This window comes from Oxyura jamaicensis, chromosome 3, assembly GCF_011077185.1.
Source record: "Oxyura jamaicensis isolate SHBP4307 breed ruddy duck chromosome 3, BPBGC_Ojam_1.0, whole genome shotgun sequence".
Lineage (NCBI taxonomy): Eukaryota > Metazoa > Chordata > Aves > Anseriformes > Anatidae > Oxyura > Oxyura jamaicensis.
This window is the reverse complement of record NC_048895.1, coordinates 93,184,305-93,203,222: the sequence shown is the minus strand read 5'-3', so window position 1 is coordinate 93,203,222 and position 18,918 is coordinate 93,184,305.

Genomic DNA, 18,918 nt, shown 5'->3' with positions numbered 1-18,918 from the left:
TGCACCTCTAATTCTCCCTGAAATCATTTAATTGTGTTTTTTGTTTTTTGTTTTTTCATCCTTGGCAATTCAGCACTGAATTTGTCAAGTGTTTCTAATTATATGTAGGCAGTTGCCTCAAAATCAAGAGACATGCTTGTGTGAATACAATACTCATCTGAAACTCTGTGATTCTTAGGAGGACATGATGATTTATCTATTGAAAAAGCACTGTGTTAAAAGCTGTAGAACTACAGCAAATTGTTATTCCTGAACAAGAGTCGCGTGGAACAGCACAATGTGAAAGTAGCTCTGAGCAGAGTTTGTCTTAGGCAGGCATAATCATGCTGATGCTGTTCTTTAGTTGCAGAGGCTAAAAAAACTTATTGCACCCTACTTTATGTGTCAACCTGAAGGTAGTTATGGATGGTACCATATGCTGCTTTACCTTGTCTAGCTTCAGTGGTAGTACCAGCATTTTTTGCAAAATCATGTGAAGAATAATGGAGACTCCTGGCAGATCTGGCTGTGAGAGCACATGGGCCTCTCATGGTCTGGACCTTTATATGCCCTGTGCTGTTCCTTATTTTGATTCTGCATATTTTTTGTTCAACAATGGCATTTTGGAACAACTTCAGTTTACTAGAACACATGGAAGGACTCAGATGTGTTTAGCGCTACATCAGGATAGTGAATAGAAATTGCACATGACTGGCTTTTGGCTTTCCATCTGTCTCTTAAAACTATTTATCATTCTGATACTCCTCTGAATCTATCATTGTCATTTGCTCACTATATTTTGGTTAAAGGTTTTAAAATGTTTATTGAAAGGAATGCTTTTCACTAAAATAAATAATCTCTCAAATCATGCCACCAAGTCTACCAGATGGGAAGAACAGGCACATTTGTGTAAAACACAGAGGAACTTCAAATATTACCGTAAGAGATGTTTCTGTACTGCTTATTGTTCCCATGCAATTACACAGGTAGCTGGCAGCCAGATAATTAGAAGCGGAAACATCAAACTGTTGGATTTCCTGCAGTGTGACACAAACCCTTGGCCAAGAGAGGCACGGTAAAAATAGGTCAGTCATTTACAAGCATCTAAAAGAAAATAAGAAAGTTGTTTAAAGAGTTATTTGATGACAGCAAGAAGGACAGAATCAGAAGCAAGGGAGCTATTCATACCGCTGATAATCATAAGTGCCAAACTGGCAAGCAGCCAAGGTGCCTACTAGGCAGGGATCAAAGACACATATGGTGAGTCTCAAACAACAAATAAGCCATAGAGTTCTGGCAAGCATTGCAGGCATAATATGCTCCAGCCTTGAAGGAGAAGATGAGGGCTAAAGAAAAAACTGAGCTACCAATAGTGGATGATACCTCAGGGAAAGCAAAGCTTTCATCATTTCAGTTTTATTGGAGAAAAATGCAGATAACTTCTCACATATGGTAGGTCTGGTTGATCTAAATTGATGGGAAGTGTAACACGATGTTAAAAAAGATTCTTTACAGTTGTGGCAGTAAATCAGTGTTCCATTAGCAGCGGCATCATTCAGAGACAGCATTCTTCAGAGAGGTAGTAATAGATTTACTTTGCCAAAGTAAGGCTGCACCCCAGGTGATAGACACCTGGCATTTGAAACAGACATAATCAGGAAGAAAGTCCAAGTTACATCTTGCCAGATGTTGAATCCTGTTCTTTTCTATCCTTTCCCTAATTCAATCAGATAGCAGTATTTTTGCCAACTAGGTCACAGTGTAAAACATGCAAACGACAACAACAAAATTAATTTTATTCTAGTACTACTAAACAGTTGACAACAACAAAATTAATTTTATTCTAGTACTACTAAACAGTGTTAAATAAAAGGGAAATTCTGTGACCTTAGACCTAGTTTCATAATCACAGAAGTTGTTCATCTATACACAGAATCACAAAAGAAAGGACTCATACCGTAAGCTGTGTTATTTTGTATTTATGAAGGACACTGCCTTTGACATTGGTAAGAATGGTACTTTGCAGCCTTTTGAGTGCTCTCCAAAGTGCCAGTTCTACATAGGTAAATGTAATTGTTATGAAGCTTATCAAAAAAAAAAACAGAGAATTGTGGCAGAAACTATTTATGGGTAACATTTTCCATTTGAGATATTTCTGTAAATGGAAACCAAATATGCCTTTTGTCTGACTCCATCTTTTAGGCTGTAAGTTCTTCATCTTAGTGGCTTGACCTACTCAGCATTATCAGGAGAAACAACGAGCCAATTCTTGAATGGATTTTCAAGGTGCTATTATAATACTTAAGAAAACATTTCCTTTTCAGAGCAAGTATTTTGCCTACCATTATGTAGACTATGTTTCCATCTCTGTTTTTCACATAAATGCAGCTGGTATCCCCCTCTCCACCCAGTCTTTTCTGCCAATAAATACTGATGTTACTTATATATATATATATATGGTGTATAAGCTGGAATAGGCAGTAGCTTCTGATTTCCTTCCTCCCTTTATGCTATTAAGAACCAAAAAAAAAAAAATAAAATAAAACAGTATTGATTGTCTGTGGGGCCAGTTTTCTTGTTCTTCCAGTAAGCATCCCCTTTACATCACTTGGTACAAAGAGAAGCTTTAAATCATCCTTAAGAACTATTCCTTGAATGATGATGGAGATGCTGGGATGACTTTTATGCTAGATCCATTTCTTCACAAGTACATTTCTTCACATTTATTAGAGTTGAATCAAAATATGGCAAAATAATCACCTGGCAAGTGTACCTGCACTGCTTTCTGGGGATAGTGCTTTCCAACAAGGAAGAACAAAATAAGGATGTGCCTTTTCTGTTTTCTCATAGGCACCGATTATATTTTAAATATTTATTTTAGGAACAAATTAACCATATTCTACTGTATTCATATGCTTCTACTCACTATCTATTCATGACCCACAGGTAACTAAATACTCAGATAAAGATAGCTGCATTAGCTACATTTAATTAAATAAGTCCTAATCCATATAACATTATTAAGTCCATTACATTGTCATTTCATTCAACTCAATACCTGGTTTCTACTTTTGCAGACTTGGCAAACGTTGCTGGCTTCAGAGAAAGCATCACCATGGGAGATAGAAGTGGACTGAACTTACAGCAGGATGATGTCTACAGAATTAAATTATCTATGTCAGGTTTTGTGATGGATAGAGTTTTTTTGTTGTTGTTGTTTTGTTTTGTTTTGTTTTTGTTTTATGTGTAGTAAATTTGATTTAAATGATAGATTGTGATGGTTATTTGGAAACAACCTGCCCAAGTTTATCATCCTAGTTTTTGTCAACATCCTGTTAGAGAAAGGTGCAAATGAAATGCAAATAGGAATGCAATCTGCAAATAGGGGTATATAATCTCATTCTATTCTGCAAAAGATAGGGTGCCAAACTTGATCTGTTAAAGGTTGAGTGGTAATAGCTTTGAGGCAGGTAGATAAAAGAGATAAGTAGACAGTGTATCCCTCCTGCAGGCTATCAGAGCTGGGTGCAATTTCAGCATTAAGGAGAGGGAAGACAAGATGGAGTAGGACAGGAGTGTTTCTGGGAAGCCCAGATAGTCCAAGGAACCAGGTACTTAGGCAATGAAACACAAGAGAAATAGAGATTGATGAGTTGCTAACTTGGTTGTTGGTTATTATATTACAAACTGTAGGATCTAATAAACTAATATCTAATATGCATCTTCTCTATTTCAAACTTTTCTAGCAAGTGACAATGAATTAGACACCATCTAATAATGCACAAATATACACTGGTAATAAGAATCAAAAGTCAGATTTCAGTATTCTTTTTAGTTTTATTCTTCTAATTACTTATAATTAAAAAATATTTTGTGAGCATACCCAGAATAACTATGTTTGATTTTTTTGTTTAGGCATTGGCCATATAACTGTCTTTAAAACTGGCTTGGTGTGCACTGTTTGCTATGTCCCCAGCATTACAGTGTTCCAGAGCAACAGTAAGAGTTTATATTCTGGTACAGTGACTTATCTGTTACTTTTCTATTTCTTCTCTGTCACCAATATTAGTCAACCTAGGACCAAAAATACAGAAAAATAAAAATCTGATGCAGTACAACCTTGCCTCCCAATTTGCCAACCAAAAAGTAGGTGCCTCTGTAGGCAAAGGTGTTACTGAACAGACAAACATCATCTTCCTAATGCAGATACAAAGACCAGAGTTTAGTGTGGTAGCTATATAAAACAGGAATCATTGATTCCAAGAGGATTAAAATAGCATATTTTCAAAAACTTGAAATGTTCTAAACAACATTTACTGAAAAACACAATAGAGGATGACAGCTAAGTGGATCAATAAAATGGCTTTTCTGAAATCTAATGTCCAAAGCATAGTTTTATTTGCATATTTCATTTAAAACATAGTCTAAAATCAGAGTAAGGAGAGTTACTCCATTAACCTTTATTTTTTTCCACCTTTACTCAGAACTCTAAGAATGTGTAAGAACTTAAGCTCTAGGTATTAAATGCTGGAGATAGATTTTGTTATATAACAGACTAAAGGTGTACACTTAGCCTCAGAAACATTTGTTGTTGTTGTTTAGAGTGCTTAAAGACATGAACTTTCATTTAAAAATATAGCTGTTACCATCTAATGAATACATTTGCACATGTGTATAACAGAATATGTTTTGACATTATTTACTATTTTGCTTTTTTAAACTTTATGTTAATTGTGAATTTGCTAGGATTCCAAAGTCTTTGTATTCTCAGTAAATTTTCCAAGCATCCTTTGTAGATTTTTATTGCATTCTTAAGTTACTAATACATGCTCAGTTCTATTAACTCCACTTTAAATTACTTTCTCCCCAATTAAATTTACAGTGGTGGAAAAGACAGAAATAACACATCTTGTGTAGGCATTTTCTGTTCCTTAGAGCAAAATTTTGCATGGTAGAAAGCACGCTTGCCAAGATAGTCTCCTCGTGTTTAATATGGCAGTTTGGTATTTTACAATTTACTTCATATCATTTTGCCTAAACAATGTATAATTAAAAATGCATATCCACAATAACCAAATGCAGTTGTTAAACTATCAACATAGCAAAAACTTTTGGACAAAATACGACTAAATAATGAAAAATAAATTGAAATAGTGTGTAATGGGGAAGAAAAACAAATATCACATGCACCATAATACAAAGTAATCTGAGATCATCAAGTAAATGTGTGCATCATTTATTTCTTCCATTTCTGTTTGTATTTAACTTCAGAGTCAGATTGCAGTTTTCAGCTGTGTCCTGTGATCTAAAATCCTCCTTGGTAGCATGCATAAGTTAGGACAAAGGATTGTATTTTTTGGCTTCAATAGCAAAGGCTGAATCAAGCAAATGGGTGCTGTAACTCTAGAGGAAAGGATCACATAGGAAATACTGGAATGATATTTACATTCAGAGATTCCCCTTTCAGCATAATGGTAGCAACAACAAGTTAAAATAAAACATTTAGAAAAACTGTAGGGTTTTTTATGTCTACTTTTTCACTGCACCACTAATGTAAGATGTGATCACATAAAAACTAATGTGCACTATTTCATACTGTTGTTGCAGAAATAAACACTTTCTTGAGTACAAAGCATCTGAAACAAAAACATATCTGTAAGGTTCACTGGGAAAAAAAAAAAAAAAAAAGGAAAAAAGGAAAAATAATACCTTTAAATGCAAATATTGATGCCATGCTGTGAAACAGAACAATATTCTCTTTCATAACAAGAATGTCATTGGCAGTATCAGCTACTCCACTCTATCCTTAATGATTTCTTTCCCCCAATTAAAAGACAATTTGCCTCCAAAGCAGATATTTGTATACCAATGACAAGAAGGGATTTGTTTTAAAAAAAAAAGGTCTGGGGGGTTTAAAGTCTGTGTGTCAGCTGTCTTACAGCAACACAAGAATTAGCTTTCTTAAGAAAACTAGCAATTTTATAATCCTTCTGATTGCAGATTTTGGCTGGAGTGGCATTTTCTTCGTAGTAGCTTGTGTAGTGCAGTGTTTTGCGTTTGTGACACAGACAGCGTTGATAACTCACCCGTGTTTTACCTATTGCTGAATATATGGCATCATGCTCAGCAGTAAAAGCTGGGTGAATGGAAGAGAAATGGCAGATGTTTGGAGAGATGGCGTTTGTCTTCCCAAGAAACCGCTACGCGTGACAAGTCCTTCCCTGGAAGTGGCTGAACACCTGCCTGCCAATGGGAAGTGGTGAATTAATCCCTTGTTTTGCTTTGCTTAGGTGTGCAACTTTTGCTTTACCTATTAAACTGTCTTTAGTTTACCCCAGAAGTTTTCTCCCTTCTACCCTTGTGATTGTCTCCTCCATCCCACTGAGAGGGAGTGAGCAACTGGCTGTATTGTGCTCAGGTGCCTACCAGGGACAACAGATACTAGGACAACACAGATACAGGGACAACAGTCTGTCTGCAGAAAATAGGTATGGGCAGCACTAGTCAGTTCCTACTTTAGGCATTGCAACATTTATAAGACAATTTACACTGCTTATTAGCTGCATGTTTCTGCAGAGTCAGTGGAGAGAGCGAGGGTTTCACAACACTCAGGGAGTTACTTGGAGCAGCTTAATTTTAGGCTTGCTTCTCCACTGCAATGAAGGAAGCTTAGGTGACTCTTCTAGGCAGTGCAGCATGTCCACATAGTGAACAGGTAGCCAGTAAAGTTTGGCCATCAGGAAACATCAAGCACAGAACAACCATGAAGTTCCTGGCTCAGGGTTTGAGAAGCCTTGAGAGTACTGAGCCCACACTTCGCATTTCCTAGGAGAGAATCCTAAATGCCAAACCAAATGTTGACACTGGATCACTGTTCAGCCAGGAATTTGAGTAATAAGAAATTAAAAACAATGCATAGAGTATTTCTTTAAGTTCTACAGTGATACATTAGTATTACAGTTCTGACTTTTCTTTGACCTTTAAGTATTGCTGGTCCTAGTACGGAGAGATGCTTAACTCCCCTTGAGGATGACAGGTAAGTAGACTTTTGGACTTAAAGCTATTTTTACTGTTTTGGTAAAAAGCTTTTTTCCTCACCTGCTCATACAGAATTTCCATTAAAATTTTTGAGGTGTTTCATACCATATGAAGAATCATGATTTGACCCAATGCCTTGATTATTATAAATCAGATTTGTAATTCAAAGCTCAAGGAGAAAGCTATCAAAGATGTGCAGTACTATAGTGTTAATAGAAGTGGTTTGAGTTCTTACATTCATCTTTCAGTGGGACCTCTGAGGAACAAGAAGGAAGGTAGCCATGGAGCACCAGAAGACCTAACACAAACAGCAGAGGCAGCATTGTAGCCACAGAGGCAGTAGTACTGCTCCAATGCATGACAAACAGAAAGGGAAGATTTAATTTGCTTTTGCAATGGGTCCCAGAGAGACTTTGGCTCTTCCAGCCTCATTAGCATCCATTTCCTGCTTTTTGCCATAGTGTTGTCACCGCACATGTTCTTGAGACAATAAACTTGTGTTCCCATTGTAAACACAGTGATGTTTACCCATGGTAAATCTGTGCCTGAAGTAGTGACCACTGTATTTAAGTTGCCAAAGCTTTCCCATGACAGAAGTATGTCCAACTACTTCTAAAAGCATAGACACCTCCATGTCTTATAGTATGACTTCGGAGCTTAGCAGCAGGACAGCCTGGAGTCAGGATCATACTTTCTGTTGTCCTGTTGAACATCGATTTAATTTCTAAACTGTTGAGAAATGTATTTTTTTATTATTATTATTATATATATTTTTTTGCTGTGTTTTGCTTCTTTATGTTTGCTAGGGACTAACAGCTAAGCAGTTTAATATTTTGTTAGAGCAGATTTTGTTCTTGCATGTTGCTCTGGCATGGGAAACTGCTGAACCTACATCTGGAGCCCACACAACACAATTCCTGCCATTGTTCCACAACAAACAAACTCTCAAAGAGTGAAACTTAGTAAGTAAGACACTGGAAAACTGTTCTGGAATGCACATAAAACTTCATTCTTTAGGGCTTCAGACAATCTCGTATTAGGTTTTAGGATGAGACCTCCTTAACAGAGAAATAATCCAACATCTAGTCTACATCTAATCCAACATCTAGCCAACTGTAAGGGCTTTTTCCACCTTTGTCTAAAACATCTGGTGCTGGCTACCATCACAGACAGGATGTTGTACTTCACAGATTAAATGTTTTATATAGTAAGGATAGAAAGGCCATAGAATGCTAATTCGCAGAATACTAGCTCTGAAGGTATTTTGTTGTGCCTGTGGACTATTTTTTTACTAAAATAATGATGTCTAGCAAGAGGTCATCCTGCTAACACATTAGAAGTTGATTATGATCACACAGAAATATAACAATACTTGCATGCTTGACTTGAGCTTAGCTGTATCCAGGCACAATGTAAAACATTGTCCCTATCCCAATTTATCAAAATGCCAAAAGAGAGAGCAAAATATATAAAAGGAAAGGTAATCATAAAATAATCAGCTTTAAAAGCCTTTCATTGACAAAAATGATACAAAATAGTGTGCTTCTTTTAGACACAAACACCTAGGAACAAGCTGTAAACAAGGAGTAAAAAATCTCGCTGTTTTCTGTTATCTGTGTCATGACTAGAATTTATGAATGAGCACATTAGCTATGAAGGGACAGATGCATTGCTGAAAACCTTTTAAGAAAACCAAGAAAAAATCTCTGTTTTCTCTAGTAAGATCTCTGAGTGAATCGTTTTTATAGCGTTTAAACAGTGATATGCTAGGAAGAGAATAAGATGGGCCCTTCTTAAATGGAAGGAGATCAAAGTGAAGCTGTAAGAGCAGAGAAATAAAATAGGTGGAGTCCCCAAATCATGAATCAGAGTTTTAACCAGAGAGGACACTAATGATTTGTGCTATTCATGAGTCAGAGCAAGAGTGAATGAAGTCAGTAATCAATGAGAAGGATATCATCAAAATAAGTGGCCTATTATTTTAAGTATTACACAAGCAATTCTACCAAAAATGGAGATTTAGAAAAGAAGGTGTTTGAGAAGTATCTTTAAGAAAAACATTAATATATCTTGCTTAAAAAGATTGTGTAGCTACTCTGAAAGAAAAAGGGAAGGGGGATATAATTGAAAACATATTTCCTGAGGAATGATATCTAAAAACAGTGATTCGGCTTTTAAAAACAAACTGCAAATTATATTCCCATCCCATTAAGAAAGCAAATGATTCCTTTGATTCTTAACACATGTCATCATGACAAAACAGAAAACTATGACTTTTTAACCAAGGTAAAAATTGAGTATGTCACATTTTCCCTTATAGCATAAAAACAAGAATGAATTTCATGGCAGGCAGAACGTTTCAAACTGATATAAATATTTTAATTTCAATACGTATTTCGGGAACTCTCCAGTAGTAGGAATTATTATTTTTGCATATCACAAAAGCTAAGAGTTTAGCAGAATTCTAAGAAGGACAGTGCCCACATGCATGAAAAAATAGCTAAAAACAAAAGGCTAAAAAATATAACAAATATTTATCCAGTTGGTGCTTGGAATGATAGTTTTCCTTAGAAGCAGAATTAATTTTTGATCACTACCTGATTTTTTATGATAACCAATGGATTGCAGTTCCTAAGACAGGTTACATACCAGCTAGACCTTAGACCTGATGTACTTGTATTTTAATGTGTATGTATCTCAATACATACCTCTGCTGTAAACAAAATACATCATGCACATCAATATGCAATGCTATTTATTTTTTATAAGAATCGGGCTGTAATCTTTAAGACTTGATTGCTCTCTTTTATAGTGCCATAACTAAGCCCTTCCATCTCTACCACCACAAAAGATAAGGCTAGACACAATAGCTGAAATGACAGTAAGCATGACAACTTGAGCAATGCTTATTCAGCTCTGATTTCACAATAGGTAACATGTCACCTAGCAACAGCAATACAAGGGCATGAGAGATGATGTCAGAAAACAATAAAGTTGATGGATTCGTGGCTATGATGAAATCAACTTTCTCCTAAAGGGCTGCCCAGCAGCCAGATATAAAGAATATCTAGGCAACAAGGGAAGACTGACTTCATACAAGATATGACCCAAGACTTTGATAGCAGTTCGTCTTTTATGGGGCGCTGTGGGATAAGTAAGAAGAACACCCTATTGCTAGTGTAGCTGTGCAGAAGGAGGATTGCTGGCTAGAAGCTGATCACTGGCCTGGCTCTCCTTCTTAGCAATTACTGGTACACTGGTCTGTACAGAGGTATACCATCAAAGCCTGTTGTCATGACTTTTGCTGCCAAAACACAATTTTAATGCCAAAGGACTCTTTTTGGCCTCAGAAGCAGAAGTGGGATTTTCCCTATGGGAAAAAAGTACTTTATTTTCCTCATACAATAAGAAATGCAGAAGTCCCATGTAATGACATATTTGGCCTTTGTGCAGGTGTTGCATGTAGGATCTGGAGGAAGACAAGTGGCCAGATGTTCCTTATTCCTTGTAAACTGGCCTACCCCAGCATGTCCCCACTGATACATCCCTAACAGATGCAAAGCACACCTTTATATAAAGCACAATACACTGTCACCCATACTTCCTTACTCATCACTGTATTAAAACCAGTTACAGCATTAAACACGAGAACTTCTTATATGAAAATTCTGCCACAAAAGGCTCAAATATAGCTTGCAGTATCAGTGAACAATGATCTGAACAGTGAAAAATAAGTGAACCCCATCATATCTACCCTGGAATTTCATACTGCTGCCTATTACTACAGTGTCTGAATGCTTTCCACATAGAATCAGTAACAACAGCAATGCCCGTACTGTGAAAATGACAATGATAATAATAATAATAACAACGGTCCCTTTGGGTTGGATTTTTTTTTTTTTTGAGATGCAAGATTTTAGTCATTATTTTTTATTTATATGGATATATTCTCAAATGCTAATACTGTTAGTACTGCTGTGGCTGTGATGGTCTAAGGATATGCACAAGTCTGTAGGCAGCAGCTTTATTTTTATTGAGATTAATCAGTATATTTGAAAAAAGATCATTCTCTGGGCACATGAATCCCTCCAAAAGTGCTTCAACTTTTTTGCTGCAGGGGCAAGAAGGAGGACTAGTTGAGAGATTTGGTGCTTTTATGAAAGAAGGACAAATAAGGGTTATGAATATTGTTCTCCAGCAGTAAAGTTTCTTCAGAGAAGGCTTTTGTTAGTGGAATGAAAAGTTTAACATCAGGAACAGAAAAAGAAATCTGTTTTGTCTAGTCTTACCAGATTATCTGGTAAGACAAACACAAACCTTGGTTCCTCTGGAATATGATCCTGTACATTTCCATGTGTTCCTGTTAATTTAATGCCTTGTATGTACTTTTACAGCTGGATTCATGAGCTGAAGCTGTTAAATTTAATTTCTAGCAAGCTAAATAGCTTATGGTCTAGTTTTATTATTCATATTTCTGAACCTTAAGCAATAAGACATTGCCTGTAGGGATGTGTTAAACCAACACATGACTAATCTGCCCCATGAGAGCATGAGTAAAGGAGGGGCCATGTATCCACAGCTGATCCCCAATGACTTTTTCTCATTATTCTTGCAGACAAAATAGTATAATTTTAAAATTAGTACAATAAGAGAGAATAAAGCTTGGTGACTAACCTGATGAACTGTTAAAAAATTTAATAAAGCAAAACAAGACTGAAAGATAAAGTGGGCTGTAACGAGTCTTCCTGGTATCATTCTTCACATCTGACAGACTCACCTGCTGTGAAAGGAGATAAAGGACATTTCCCGCTGAGATGTAAACTTTTTAGACCCTGATCTGCAAGTCAACAAATGTGGCAATCAGTCTGAGGTAGGCCTTGCTCACCAACAGGAATCTATTTTAAATTATTGTGGAATTTTGCAGACACATACTGTTTTGGATACCTATATTAATCTTAATGATAAAGTATATTTTCTTAAATAAAGCTCCAGTCATTCTTTAAAGCAAGCATTCTCTCTTATGTTTTAACTCCACTTATGTATTCCTCAGCAAAATATCTTTTATGCATATTTTTCTCATGAAAAATGACAGGCAAACTATGGATATGTTATTTGATCTATAATTTATGCTCCAAATTACAACTGCTTTCAATTTGATACACTTTTTTAAGCAAAGGCCTCCTTAGATATCAAGCTTCCCTCACATCAGATGAATCCTTCGGAGACTTGCCACTCAAGTTTGAAGGATTTCAGCAAATTTGGCAACCTTCACTGAAGGAGAGGCTCTGACTGGCGATAACCATGGTGGTGTGGCAGATCAGAAACAAAGTGCAATGGGGAGGTGATCTGGGGGTGGCTGCTTAGCACGTCTGCAATTTATTTACTCTTACCAAGGTGCAGCCAGTTCTCCAACATTGTAAACTGGCCTCTTACTGTGAGGCAAAAGCAACAAACCTGAAAACAGCAAACCACCAACAACATAAAATTGATACCAAGCCTGAAATGTGTATGTTTAATGTTAGCTTAATAAAATGCAACTGTACAACTGTGCTGCTTCAGGACTGTTTTGTGAGGTGCTGAGCACTACTAACTTAAGACACATATTTTTAAATGTGGAGCTGTACAGAGCAAAAAGAAAGGCATTTCATTATGTTTCTGGTCTGGATACCCAAAATAACAGTGCTTGAATGAACACCCCAAAATCCTTATATGCTAGTTTTATATGAATGCTAATGAAAATTAAAAGCCCAGAATTAAAAGCCTTCAACACCTCAAATGCCTGTACAGATTCAGTGTTAACTGCCATTTCGTTCTGTAGAACAACTCTATGTTAACTAAAAATACATTAGCTATATTGCTTAATGTAAATTTAGAAACCTAAATAAATGTAGCAGGTCCTACATAGAAAGGATATATATTTATTCCAATTGGATTTCATGAGCGTATGACTTGAGGGATTATATTCAATGTATGCTAAATTGGAAGAAATAGTTCCTTCTCTCTATGTGTGAAAATGTGCTTCATTAGTATTTCCAATAATATACTTTCTAAGGAGAAAATTTGCATAAATCCATATACACACACACACACACATTGAGGTGTACCTTTTATTATTAATACTGAGACATGAACTTGCACAGCATTCATGTATATTTCTACCAGCATTTAAATATTGACATATTTATATTTCCAACATCTAGATTATGCTCAGGAAACTAGTTTACTGATGATCGGAGCACCAGAAAACCAGTGAACCCTACTTTATAAATATTTGCAACAAGCAGTCTCTTCTGTGGCTTCTTCACAATTAATTCACTGGCAAATAATTCAGGTTTGTAAACATGGATGCCCAATATTTTTAAGCACTGTAGTGAATGAGACATTTGTATGGGGCTACAATTATGAAATATAAGGTGATACATAGTCTGTAGAGGATTGGCAGATGAATGAGACTGTGACCCTGCCCATCTAAAATGGCTGTTGGCTATAATTACCTAACAAGTAGCATTGGTTTAAGGTTACCATAAAGATAAGGAGCTTAAGGCCCTCTGCATTTTAAGCTCTGCCCTGAGCTCTGTCACAACATCTTCTTTTTATTTTCTAATGAGCAAAACAGAAAAGAAAGAAAGAGCATCCATGTATATCATCCCATCTTACTTGCTTAAAAGTATGTATGTTGCATCATGCAGCAAGGTGAAACAGCTGTTCTATTATCTTATGTTGTGCATGTGACAATGAAGAGTGTCAAAATTGATAAGGACATGAAGATCTGATCTTCTCATTCTGGGGATCATCGCCAGTGCTTTTGTTTATCCAGCAATTGACAATATCGTTCTTTTGCAATGATATATTCTGGTCCTGAAGCCTCCTGTATTGCTACAATGAGAACTGATTTTCTTGGCTCCCAGCAATGTCAAAAAGGAACAAAATGAAGTCTTCCAAATGTAAAAACACAAACCACAAAAGTATTAAACCTACATTTTTCTATTTTTCCTCTATTATTTGTATTTTGGAAGGGTGTTTTATTTTGGTTATTATTTTCGCAACAAAGTAAAACTAAAATACTGAATCTATCTGTAATTTCAAAAGCCTGAATTGGAATTACAACATATACAGCAGCAGGCAGTTCAGAAAACTGGCCTTTTTAAACATTTCAGAATGGTTGGAAATATCATCTGCCAAAAGCACATGGAACACCTCTTAAACAGACGCAGAACAGTATGCTACAAAGGACACTGAATTCAAGTGCCCTTTAAAACAGTTATCCAGCTTTAAATACAAGCTGAAGTGAAAGCCAAAAGACATTCATAAGACTGAAACACCACAGCTTGGACTTCCTCATACTGTGTGCTAAGGAAAAAAATGGATTGTAAAAAGTCACGAGCTGAGCTTCCATTGACCTTTGCTCTGCCTCCTTAACTCTGAAGGACTATAGATAGCCATAATCGTGCTTCAAGAAGAGATAGTCCAGATTCACAGTACCTGCTAGTGTGCTCATAAGTAGCAGAGGGAAAAAAAATCAAAACCTCAAAGGTAGCATATTTGTACTCTATAATTAGCCACAACAAAGTGACTTAGGAATAACAATTCTTTTTGACAACAGAACTTTATATTTTTTTTTCCTAAGAGTGTAGTTGCTTTATGCAGTGGGTGTTCTGCTCTGTTGGTTTCACTGAAAAATTACAGGAGGCTCAAAGGTGGAAAATCATCCTTGTTTTGGCAGATCAGGATCTTTAGTGTGGGTTGAGACCACAGTCCTGACAACAGTCTTGTTTTTTCCAGAGCTCATTTTGGAAGGAAATGGAATAACATGCTCCATTTCTAACCCTTTCTATTTTTCCTTACTTCTTTGCCCTTTTCCAGCCTCCAGTTGCAAGAAACTTGGGTACAGCTCACACAAGCTCTACTCACTCTTGAATTATTGTAATTCCTGCTGGCTCACAACAGCAGAAGCAAACCTGGTATGATGATCTCCACTGAGCTACCAAAGCACTGTTTTGAAGTATCTTCTGTCAAAACTGAAGTTTGCAGGAAAAAAAAAAAAAAATCACATTCTACTTTTTTTCTAGCTATATTGTTGATATCAACTTACTAAATAGGTTCATGCAAGATAGAGCCACACATATGCATATCTAAATGAGTCACGCATAGGTGAAAGACTGCAACTTAAACATATCCAAACATGTCCAATTCATGTGCTCATTCATGTGCAGATAAAAAGGCAACTGTCTACTGCCTTTTTTGAGAAAAAAACAGAATCTACTGTTTTTTTAAATACCTGACTTCGGCAGCTCAGGGCATTATCAACAGCTGGGCCTAACAATCCATTTTCAGCTATTGAGATCTGTGCTGTGCCCATAACAGTGAGTGTCCACAAAGCACTAGTGAGAAAGATGTGCTAGCAGGAGGCCACCTTTTCTGTTGAAGGAACACAGCCAGCCAGGGTAGCCAGAAGAGAACTTTCTTGCCTTCACCAGGTAATAAATACAAGACAAAAAAAAAAAAAAAGAAACCAAATGCTTCTCACAAGGAGAGAGTCACAAAAGGCTTCAGTCTCTCCCAGTGGAGCAAAATAAAGGTAAGAGCTCATTTGAGAGCTGGGACTGTGTGACTAGTACTTCAGAAGAACTAGGAAGCAAGAATCCCACTGGAATGAATTTGAACCACAAATATGATTGTTACATTTATTTCTCAAGGAAGCAGAAAAAATCTTGTGAGACAACAGAGCATATTCTAGAGAGAAAACACAGGTAACAAGTTACATTCTGGAAAAGAGGGAGAGAGGAATGTTTTCTCTGTGTGGGACAAACACCTAAGTAGTGCTTGGTCCTGTAAATTCTCATCCCATCTGAGTATCTCTGTTGAAAGGAATCTCCCAGTGGCCTCATTGCAGATCCAGTGAATAGACCTCAGTGAGTTTTTACTCACCAGCTGAGTGTGTTTATAGGGTTGGTGGTGGGTGAGATTGGGGCCAGTTCTTTATTTTGTAAGCAGAAGGATCCTAAGGTTTTAAGGTTTTGTACTGTGAAAAGTCTTATCCTCAAAAAGAATCAATTCATGATATTCATCTTCTATCACAGCATCAGGGAAACTGTGTTTGATTTCCCACAAAGTGAGCAGGGGTAGAAGTTGTCAACACACAGCAGTCAAGAATTAGGTGTATATTTCCTAATTTTCCAAACATAGGAATTTACATGAAAGTATTCTAATCTTTTCCCAGGTCAGAATTTCTGTTTATATATGTTTCTCTTTCAAACAAGAGTTTTGTGGGGTTTTTTGATTGTTTGTTTGTTTTTTAATTGTTACTGGGACAGCAGATCTTTAAAAAGATTCATGTAATCCAGAGAGTTGCCTATATATTTCCTGTAGAAATACTACAAAGAAAAGAGAGAGATATTCCCCTCCTGCCCTCCCTCAGTCCTAGTTTCCTTAAATTAAGTCACAATACTAGTGAAAGGTTTTCTTCAAGGTTAGAGAGGGAGGATCTGAAGCAACTGTATGTGAAGGTAAACTCAGCACTCAAAGGGAGTGATAACAGTATCTGCTTTTAACATTCCTCAGCATCCTCCTTCCTTGAACTGAGACCCCCCCCCCCCTTCAGGACTTGTTATAGCAAAGTTATTCTCTTCCTGTAAGCTAAATCTAAGTGTTTGATAGCTTCACCATACTGAAGGCAAAACACATACTTTGAAGAAACCACAGTTCACATTTTAAGATATTTCATCACTTAAGGCCACAGCTGGTCAGTACCAAAGAAGCAATCAAGAGACTAAGGACTGTCAACAAAGAACAGTTCTTTACATTAGAGAATCAGACACATTTGCACTCAATTAACACTTTGCTTAAAAATAGACAAAGATAAGTGGTAATGAGTGTGGTGCCCCACAACCTGGTCATTATGTATACAATAGCAATGCACACCAGTAGTTATCATTATGCTTTACCGTTCTGTTGGCTATAGCAACAAAAAGATACACTATCAATTCCTTATCATGTTTTGGATGTACGTGGAGATATTATTGTAAAGCTGTCTCCATGATATGGTCAAAAGAATGATAATCTAGTATTTGTTTAAAAGTGAAATTTATATAGTCTTATTCTCTTTTACTGAAAATCCTTACTTAGGGCTGAGTAAAAATAATCCTCTGTCATGTATGGGTGGCAAAGATGACTTTAGGTCATTTTCAGTGTTCTTGAGGTTCAGTAGAAACTAATTCAACTGTAGTAGAAGTTAGCTCTGCTTCAAAATGATACAAATCTGTTCATAGACTCAAAGAAGCAGGGATCACTGGAGTGCAGGAATACTCTGGACTATCACCTACTCAGGAAAATCTCATTTGTTTTCATTTTCAAGGCTAAAAGTCTGTTGGTACACAGCTTTCCAGTCCTTTTCCATCAATATTATATGGACATTCATGCATGCAGGAGAATTTACATCTGTATAGATCAACTAGCCCAACAGCTGTTTTGCAGCACCTGAGTAGTACAAAGCAGAGAGAATTAGGCTGAGAAGAAAACTCGTGTTATAGCAGGTCACAATTCAGTAAAGCTTTCAGCCTCACCTCAAACATTTCCATCTGCAAAGCTGTATCTGGAGAAGGCATACAGCATTTACAGAGCACTCAACAAAAGAGTAAACTCTTTTGTCATTTTCCACAGCAGCTTTCTAGTGAAGGAAAACACTTGTAGAACAACAGTAATAACTTTCTTTTTACAGAAGTATAGTTCACTAGCGATGGTTCCCACATGGAGAAGAAATGCCTCTTTTTTTTTTTTTTTTTTTTTTTTTTTTGTACTTACTTGGCACTTGGGACCTATTTATTACTTCATATACTTGGATGTAATGGCAGTTAACACACAGTTATGATGGGGAAGTGATGTAGGATTCTAAAAGATACAAATTGCAGTGCATATTAAACTTTAATCTGCTGCCAGTCACAAGTTCTTCAGCCTTCCTAGGCCTGCATGGCCCCTCCAGAAGAAGCACAATGGACATGAGCTGTATGGTGTCTTAGTAAAACCCAGTGCTGCAATCCCACTAACTGGCAGAACGGTATCAGTATGTCTTCTCTCTGAATTTTCCTGATGCTATGAAGATGAACATAAGTAATTGCTGTTTATGCTGCAGTCCAACCATACAATATTTGGCTTCCACAGTCACCTTAGAATAGGTGGTTAACAACATTTGCATTAGTTGCAACATGTTCTCTAAATCCTTATACTTTTACTAACTGCAATGGAAATACAGGAATATATCACAATTAAGTATAAGATTCAGTACATGATTAAGATACTTATATTTGTGTCTACATGTAATTGTGTATGCCAGACACACAAGCTCCAGTGAAGGCTTAGCCAATACAGCCTGTGGAGCTGGAAGAGCCATTCCCAGATCCAGGCACAAAGTAAATTAAATCACTCTCTAGACTGTGCTGATTAGATAACAGCTGTCATGGGAACTTAAACACCCTTATTGGAATTCAACGGCCTACTTACAAAAATCCAGTGCCATTTGAGAAGCCTTAGTTCCCTAGCTCCCAGTCTGGAGCAGAGGTCTCCTGCAGGTCCTGTGACATCTGTCAAACCTGCTGCGGATATCTTGGACACTCTAGAGCTCCTCACATGGTCCTAGGTACAACCCCCCTATGGTGTGTCTGCAGACACTGCAAGCATTTTTAGAGTCTCTTTGCAATGCCCAATGCTGGAACTGTAAAGGCAGCAGTCATCAAGTACTGCAGTTGTGAATATCCAGCACTCAAATGCAGGTCTCTGGGAGATTTGCAGCCACGCGTTAAATTTTCCTATTCAATAGTGGGGCAGAATCAGGGACCCCTGAATGGGATTCAGAAAGCAGAGGTCTAAAAAAGCAGCTAGTAGAAAATGTTCCAAGCAGTGGATTGT